This window comes from Anthonomus grandis, chromosome 4, assembly GCF_022605725.1.
Source record: "Anthonomus grandis grandis chromosome 4, icAntGran1.3, whole genome shotgun sequence".
NCBI classification, from domain to species: Eukaryota; Metazoa; Arthropoda; class Insecta; order Coleoptera; family Curculionidae; genus Anthonomus; species Anthonomus grandis.
Window position 1 is genome coordinate 11,251,694 of NC_065549.1, and position 9,237 is coordinate 11,260,930.

General features: G+C 31.5%; 1 long non-coding RNA gene across 1 annotated transcript; it reads left to right on the plus strand.

The window, feature by feature from the left end:
• The first annotated feature begins 2,559 nt into the window (after positions 1-2,559).
• Positions 2,560-3,147, plus strand: LOC126735735 (uncharacterized). The gene is made up of 3 exons (XR_007660495.1): positions 2,560-2,626; positions 2,796-2,893; positions 2,950-3,147. It is a non-coding gene; the product is annotated as an uncharacterized LOC126735735 (long non-coding RNA).
• The last annotated feature ends 6,090 nt before the right edge of the window (positions 3,148-9,237 follow it).

Consider the following 9,237-nt stretch of genomic DNA (forward strand, 5'->3'; position numbering starts at 1 on the left):
TTATTTTTGTTTATTTTCACCTTATTATGAAGATATAAATCTGACAGGTACTCATATGAAATTAAATAAAGTTGCGCAATATATTGAAATAATAACAAAAACTGTTTATCTTATATTTCCGAATCCTATTCTATGAGGAGCGTTGCGATATGTTGTGCAATATGTGAAACTATTAACTGTGTTTGTGTATAATATAGACGAGGGGATGTTTAGTCGATTTTTGTATAAAGTATAGTTTCTCTTTTCTAACTTAATAGACTTGTTGAACTGTTTGGTGCTTTTACGGTGCATGTTCAGCTTAGCATATAGTTCAAAAGGAGAGTAAAAAAAGATGAAAAAGAGGAACAAAACAAGATAAGTAACAAACAAAAATCCGATTACATTACCACTGTAATAACCCCTTTTAGTTAGGCCGTAGGGTCAGCGGCCTGGAATTGATTAAATATCCATACGATTTTAACTTATTATTTACATCAAATTATTAAAATAATTGATATGATTCACATATTCTTTTGTCCACCTAGAAATGATTTACTAAATATTATTGTGATTTTAAACCATCATCGGCTTGGAGTTGATTAAAAATGATGCATCATTGCCACCAATTGATTAAGGACTGCATAATTATTGAAATTCTAATTCATTGAATTTAAATAAAAGACGTTTCGGGAAAATGATTAAATTATCATTAAAAAAAATGTTTAATTTAATTAAACTTTCATTCATTGATTGAATAATCAGTAATTATTCTGATTCTGAACTTAAATCTTTTTATGCTAATTTTATAAAAACTTTTTTTGACTTTAAAATTTCACCGGCCCTAAATCAATATTAATCATTGAGTATTTAAATCTAAATTTCCTTTCCTGGGAAATTATTAAATTCTCCTTGTGATTTTAAAACTTCATCAACCTAAGTTCAATAATTTAAATATTTGTATGATTTCATGAGAATATTGATTGAATATGATAAGAGCAAAAAAATCAATAACATAATTTTGATTTAAAGCAGCCAGACTTAAACATTATTTCTTATTGTGATTTTAAAACTTAGCGAGCAAAAATGATTAAAATATACATATTAAAAGCCTTATGAGAATTGATTTAAAAATTATAGTTGTGATTCTATACATCGCAAGGATTAGTTATTCAAATTTCAAATTACAGTTGAACTAAAATCAATAACATAATTATAAAAAACTTTCCTGGAAAATTAATTAAGATTAAATCAAAATTCTTGGGGTTTCAAAACTGTATCTATTATAAAAAAATCATTGGTAAAATTAAGATATAATTGATTAAATAATCAGTTATTATTCTGATTCTAAACTGCTATTGATCTAAAGTCAACGGCTGGAAGAAAATAATGATATTTAGGATTTTAAAACAACTTCAACTCTAAATCAATAAAATGAATAATATCATTTTAATATAAATGATTAAATAATCATTGATTATTGTAATCCTAATTTGCTCTGAACTGAAATCAACTTCATAATTATTAAAAGTCTTCCAGAGAGGCAATTAAATTACTAACTAGTTTTTTTTTATTGTGGTTTTGATAGATATCGAGCCCAAATCATTAAAATATGCCAATTAAAAACCTTATGAGAATTGATTTTAAAATCATTGTTGTTATTGTATAGATCATAAAAATTAGTTACTGAAATGCCAAGCTACCATTCAACCAAAATCAATAACATAATTACGAAAGGCATTGTCGAGAATTGATTAAATAATCATTCTTGGGGCTTTAAGACTTTATCGATTATAAAAAAATTATTGCAACGATTTAGATATATTTGATTAAATAATAAATAATTATTCTGAATCTGATGAACTGCTGTGAATCTAAAATCACTGGCTGGAGGAAAATAATCATTTTTAAATCGGGTTTAATTAAGTTATGATTTAAATATAATTAATATAAAAATCATTATGTGATTTGTTCGCGCCTAAGCTAAAATCAATATTATAATTCTTAAAAGTTTTCCTGAGAAGTGATTAAATAAACCAAAAATCAATAAAACTTATTATATTATTTCAAATCATTAATTATTGTGATTTCAAATTACCATTAAACTTAAATCTCAATAATGCGAAAAATCAATACCATAATTGTGTTTTAATGTACTTAGCTTAAATAATTGGTAAAATTTAAGAAAGACCCTGTGAAAGTTGATATAAAAATTTTTGTAGTGATTCAAGAAATCAGAATAAATCTTTTTTTTTCTGATTTTATCTGAATTAGTGTAGTTTTGTTAATTTTAACTTAAGTATGCCTAAATTAGTGTCAAAATTGGCATATATAAGGATTTTTTAAAAGACAATTAAAATTTTACTAAATTTAAAAAAATAACTTTGATGAATGGTAAACTATTTCTTATAAAAAAACTGTTAAATCAATGACTTTTCATTAAAAAAAAATTAAATCTTATGTTTTTTTTTTTATTTCAAAAATTTCAAAACTTTCTCCTCGTCTAATGTGGAATTGTACAGCCAATCATGATACATTTTTGTACGGAAATTCATAACGGTCCAAATTAGTATATAAGGGAAAAAGACAACTTTTAGCCATCATTCTATCTTTGCCCAAAGTCGTGTTATTTTTATAGTGAAACTCAAAAGTAAGTAAACAAAAAAAAACTGCAGAAACGATAAAAATAATTAATTAAAATATATATAAATAAATAAATTTAGAAAAATTCGAGTTAATATAAATATTTTTTATAGACAATTAAATTATTAGAACCCTACAATCAATAACTACTTAACTAATCAATTTTTCCTCTAAAGAGTTCAACCATGAGGAGTAAAGTACTCAATCCCGATTTGCTAAAACTGGCACAAAAATTCAACGTTAACAAAATGATTTGTCGCCAGTGCTACGCCAGGTATATTCACATTTTTCTTTTAAAATACCATTCTCTTTTGAAATTCCCTTTTTTAGGCTACCCCCAAATGCGACAAACTGCCGCAAGAAGCGATGCAAGTCTACAGACTTGCGACCTAAAAAAACACTTGTATTATGATTTAATTGTTAAGCATTTTAGGCGCTGACAAAGTTTAATTTTAAATTTTTTTTGTTAAGATGACCCAAATTTATCAAGTTTTTCCACAAGTTTCACAAATTAAAATTTTAAGTTTTTTTTTAGTGTTTTTTTTACCTAAAATATTATTCTGCAGCAAGTTTTAAAGGTAAATTGAATCAGGCAGTAATTTTATCCAATTAGGCATTTTTATTTCATAAGAAAGCTAGAAAGAGAAGAAGAATTTAAGAAAATCAATAATCGTCCTGAAGATTCTAATAAGGAATCCAATTATAAATTAAACTATTAAGATTTTGAGAGTTTTAAATAATTGGCAATTTTTTGTCAAGATTTTGTTGTAATCATGTAAGTCCAATTAGACCAAGAAAATCTAGAAATAGAAGAAGAAGAACAAATCAAGGAAGAAGTTACTTATTTATGAAATTAAGGTCATAACTCATAAACGCTTACAATTCTATAATGGAAATACGTAAAACCTTAAATAAACAATCATTGTTGTGATTTTTGAGGCCACCAACTGGAGATTTTCACTATAAATGACTTTGACAATTGAAGAATCATTATTGTGATTTTAAAGGTTTATCATTTGAGCATCTTGGATCGTCTTAATGAAAAACTGAAGCCTTGGAGCACTTCTCAATTGAGAACAATCAATCATTTAATATCAAGTTACAGATTTAGGAAATAAAACTTATTCATTTTTTCCCATTTATGTGACGAGAGAAGCATTTCAAAAGCAAAAAAAAATGATAGAGATTTTAATGCTAAGCCAGGAAGAATACCGAAAAGAGGTAGTAAGAAGACATACATGATGCAACAAATGATAATGGACACCGGCTAAAAGAGCTTGCAATAGTTGCACGACATTCTAGTAGCATCATTAATGCACGAAGTATAAGAGGAGTAGAGAGAGATACTGATCATTTCTAGCAACACATAAAATGGAGCAAAATAAACAAAAGGTAGGATGGAACTTAGAAGCCTTTCAAGCACCGAATAAAGAAGTTGAATATCAAAAAGCCATAAGTAATAAATTTTACTGTCTAAGTAGATGGAGGTGACGGACACAAGGCGGATAACCATAGAGTTAGAAGAAACATGGCAGCAAATAACAACAATAATAGAAGAAGCAGCGACGAAAACCATTGCAAGAAGGAAGAAACGACTAAAAAGAAAGTGGGTTGACAGAGAATGCGAGGAAGATTGAAACTGGAAAGCGATTGATAATGCTAACAAACCGCACAGATGAGAATAAGGAAGAATTTCACTGGGCGAGAACAGAGACAAGACGATTGCTTAGAGCTTAATAGAACACCTACCTGAAGCATCAAATACGGGATTTAGGCAGAAATAGAGATGTAAATCAAATATGGAAATTCTTTAGGGGAGTAAAGCGAATGAGAAAGAGGTGGAAGCGTTGGAGAAACAAAAGCCATGGAAATCGAAACAGGCGGATTAATAATGACGGCGTGATAGAAGAAGAAGATATTACCTTCCATTTAGCTGGTGAATAGAGAGGAGAGATGAAAGAGAGATACAAGAATACCCACACCAACAATACAAGAAGTTAAGAATTGAATAATATCTCTCAAAGAACACAAAGTGACAAGAAACGATGACGTAAATGGAGAACTGCTAAAAAAGAAATGAAGCGTTCTATAGTAAATGAATGTGAAATAATTCTAAATTCTAAAAATATGGAAACAACAGAAAATACCTGTCAAGTGAAAAGAAAGCGTCATTATACCTATACATAAGAAAGGAAGCAAAATTTCGAATTGTAGAAAAATTTTCGAAAAATCGATTATAGAAGTAGATCGCTTATCAACACAGCATACAAAGTCCTACCAAATATAATCCTGAGGAGGCAAATACCTAATGCGGAAAATATTATCGGTGAATATCAATGATAATTCGTGCTGGAGGGTCAACGATTCATCAAATATTCCTGATCAGACATTAAAAAAGAACTGGCAGTTCAACCATGATTTTCACCAACTCTTCGTGGATTTCCGACAAGCATATGACTGCATAAAAAGAAGCAGGCTATGGCTGCCAATGTTAAAGATCGACGATTGTTAAAGATGGGTTATTACCAAGGAAATTAGTAGAGCTAACACAACTGTGCGTAACAAAAACATAATGTATAAATACGTATATCAGAAAGGGAACAGAATATCTACGCCATTTAAGGGTCGGTATTATAAAACTATTTTGCCAGATAACTTAAAGTTAACTTGTGGAATAACGTCACATGTCACAGTTAATTTCAAATTGTAGAAGTTAACTTTATCGGATGGATGGGGTATGGGTATGAGTTAACTTTATACAAAACCCTGGTTTTGACATATTTTCTGTAAATAATTTTAAATATAACCTAACACTGGCAAAGCTTCTATTCCTTGACATATAGATGGCGGTAAAAAACAAAATTATCTCCTCTAGACTACCGGAATATCAAGCATCTGATATGTCATATAAAATGCCGCAATTTTTCATAGTTCTTTAGCTTCTAGAGGCTATCTTTCTAGAAGTATATCTAGGGCCAAGTCAAGCCAAAATAAAAACACGAAAAATTCATCTTTTAACAGTAGCAAATGGCCCTAATAACATCTCAAAGACGAAGAAGAAGAAATGGGACGTTTATAAAACTGATATTTTATGGCTAAAGGTAATATGATGGTTATAGAGGTGAAGTTAACTTTTGAAAAATATTTATAATACCGCCCCTTAGTGTCTCTATCTAACTTATGCCATCAGAACTCAGACAAGGAGACTCGCTATCACCGCTTTATTTTGCCTTCGATTATGCAGTTACGAGGGCGGGTCAATAAGTCCGTGACTTTTTGGATAAAAGACAGGTTTTTATATAAAAAGTTATTTTATTTTTCAACATAGTCTCCTTTGAGTTCTATACACTTAGTCCAACGTTTCTCCAATTTTTTTATCCCCTCGAAAAAATATGATTTGTCGAGGTCATCAAAATAGGCATTTGTTTGAGAGATGATTTCGTCGTTGGAGTCAAGTCTCTTTCCGCCGAGCCATTTATTTAAGTTTGGGAATAGGAAATAGTCACTGGGGGCTAAATCTGGAGAATAGGGCGGATGAGGAAGTAATTCGTAACCTAATTCATGGATTTTTGCCATGGAAACTGCACATGTGTGGACCCTTGCATTGTCCTGGTGGAAAAGAACTTTTTTTTTGGCCAAATGTGGTCTTTTTTCTTATAGTTCCTCATTGAATCTATCCAATAAGTTGGTATAATATTCTCCATTGATTGTTTTCCCCTTTTAAAGATAGTCAATGTGGATTATACCGCGTGCATCCCAAAAAACGGTCGCCATGACTTCATTGGCTGACAAACCCGCCTTTGCCTTCTTGGGCGCCGATTCACCCCGAGAAATCCACTGTTTTGACTGCTGTTTGGTTTCCGGCGTGTTGTGGTGGATCCACGTTTCGTCCACGGTGACGAAACGACGCAAAAATTCGTCCAAATTGTGGTTGAATAACGCCAAACACTCCTGGGAAATCGTCACACGGTTGCGTTTGTGGTCGATTGTAAGCAAACGCGGCACCCATCTTGCGGAAAGCTTTCTCATACCCAAATGATCATTCAAAATTAAAACTACTGAACCATGTGAGATGCCTATAGCTTCCACAATCTCTCTCACTTTCAATCTCCGATCGGCTAAAACCATATCGTGAATTTTTTCGATTGTTTTGGATGTAGAGACCTCGACTGGGCGTCCAGAACGTTCGGCATCTTCCGTGCTTGTACGGCTACATCGAAATTCAGTAAACCACTTCTTTACCATGGAAATGGATGGTACAGAGTCCCCATAATATTTATCAAGCTTAGCCTTGGTTTGAGTGATGGTTTTTTTTTCGTAAAAAATAATACTTAATGAGCACACGAAATTCACTTTTTTTAATTTTCTTCTCAAAACGAGTGGTAGTCTGCTATCAACAGCTGTCAAACACAAACTAAATGACGCAGCTTGTTCAAATTTTGACAGGCGTCAACTGAAAGTTCTCTGTTGACAGGAGCAAAGTTGCCATTTCCATTAAAGGGCGGGAAATTCAAAAAGTCACGGACTTATTGACCCGCCCTCGTAGCAGAATAGCGTTGGAGCTAACAGGAGAAGGTTTTGCACATCAAGATTCAAAACTGCTGTTGGTTTTTGCCCACGACATAGACACAATGGTTTTTTTTACAGGTAGAGAAAAAAACCAAAAAATTAGCTGGGCCTGGTTTCATACGCTGGTTACAAAGAATACAAGGCCTCGAATCAGGCAGAATATAACCCTAAATAAGTTCAACTTGGACTTAGGCTACTGCTAAATAGGCAATCGAAACTAACTTTGTACAGGGCAATAATTCGCCCAATAGTTACTTGTGGAAGTGAAGCCTGGACTGTCAATCAACGAGAAATAAAATAACCTTCTTGTGTTTGAAAGAAAAATTCTCAAAATGATGTTTGGACCCCATAGAAATGAGGCAGTGTGGAAAAGCCGACACAATGCTAAATTAGCGGCAATGTATGATAGTAAAAACATAGTCAGACACATAAAAGCTAATCGATTAAGATGGACAGGTCGTGTAGTAACTTCTGAAACTATAGATTGATAAAGACAATATTCCTTGAGAAACCAGATAGTAGAAGATCATCGGATAGACTGAGAAAAACATGGAAAGATGGCATCGGAGCAAATTTGTCGAGGATGGAAGTCAAGCATTTGCAAATAGAGGCAAAGCGGATTAAGACTCACCCAGAGTTGAAGGCAGGAAATAAGAAGAAAAAGAAAAAAGCATTTCGTCATTAACTGCCTGAGAGAAAAAAACAATACTTTCTATTCCTCTCTTAAATATGTGTCTATTTTGCAAAAATGTTTCTTCTAACAAACTCATTCCTAACTCTCTCTACTTCACCTAACTCAACAATTCTACCTTACACTTCCATGATTTATTCTACATAAATTATTTCTTTCTCTATCCCATAAGCTGAAAATATCGGCATGGAGATCATTTTCATTGTCTGCCCTACGTTGATTCTCTCCATTTCCTACATAATTTCTCTTATATTCCCTAACTATTCAGTTAACTTACTCGTCAGCAGATTTATTTCTCTCAGGAGTATATTTTGTGAATTCTACCTGTTTAGACGCATCTTGGTTTGGTAGTTCTTAGTACTTGAGGATTTCCAATAAATTTATTTCTTATCTCTTAGGAAGAATGAGAATATTTATCTCCACCTCGTTCAATAGAATCCCAAAAAGAAAAAGATTATATCTTCCTTTTAAGATGTTTGTCGATCTTAACATCTTTCACCTGACAGGTAAACTTGATTAGTTTCAGATAAAATTAATTATAATTCAGTCTTAAATTTGTGTACCCAAATAGACAATTAAAAAATACATTGACAGATTTGATTTTCTGGAAGCTTTCTTGATAAGATGTTTGGTTGTGATGACGGTGCTCACGCTTATGGCATTTCTAATCTGGTTCATACAAGGAGCTGTACTGCAATTATTCGTCTTTTTCCCCATAAATAACCTTCTATAAGAATTAGTTCTTTTTCGTCAAGATTCCTTCTTTTAACATTTATAAAAATTTTTTTATTCTTCCCTTAAAAAAAACACATTTTACAAACACATCAATTTTTATTAAAAAAAAATATTCAAATATTCTAAAATTTATTATTAACAAATAACTGAAAATATAAACTAATTATTCCATTGAAAACAAAGATTTAATTAATTATGTACAAGATCATGGATCAAAAATGTTACAATACAATATTTCAACTAAGTACACTATACTATACTAAGAACTAATTGCATTTAGTTCTAGTATGACGTTTTTCAACATTATAAAATTCTCCATCAAGTTATTACTCAAAATCTTACAAGTTACTGTCATTTTCTGGTACCGTCATTTTTCCTGCTTATCCTTTATACTACACTCCTGAATTTTTTTCATTAAGGTTCAATATTCGCTCACTGAACTCTTTTTTTAACAGCTTCTTTTTTTGTTTATATAAAATCTGATTTATTACGTTTTATAGCCACAGAGAAATGTCTTCGGAGAATTCGATTCCGTAAAGTTTCCGTTTAGTTGTGCCACAGTTTTCCTTGGACCTGCAGCAGGATATGTAGCTGCCTAGCTTGCCAGCGGTTGAATAGTGGTG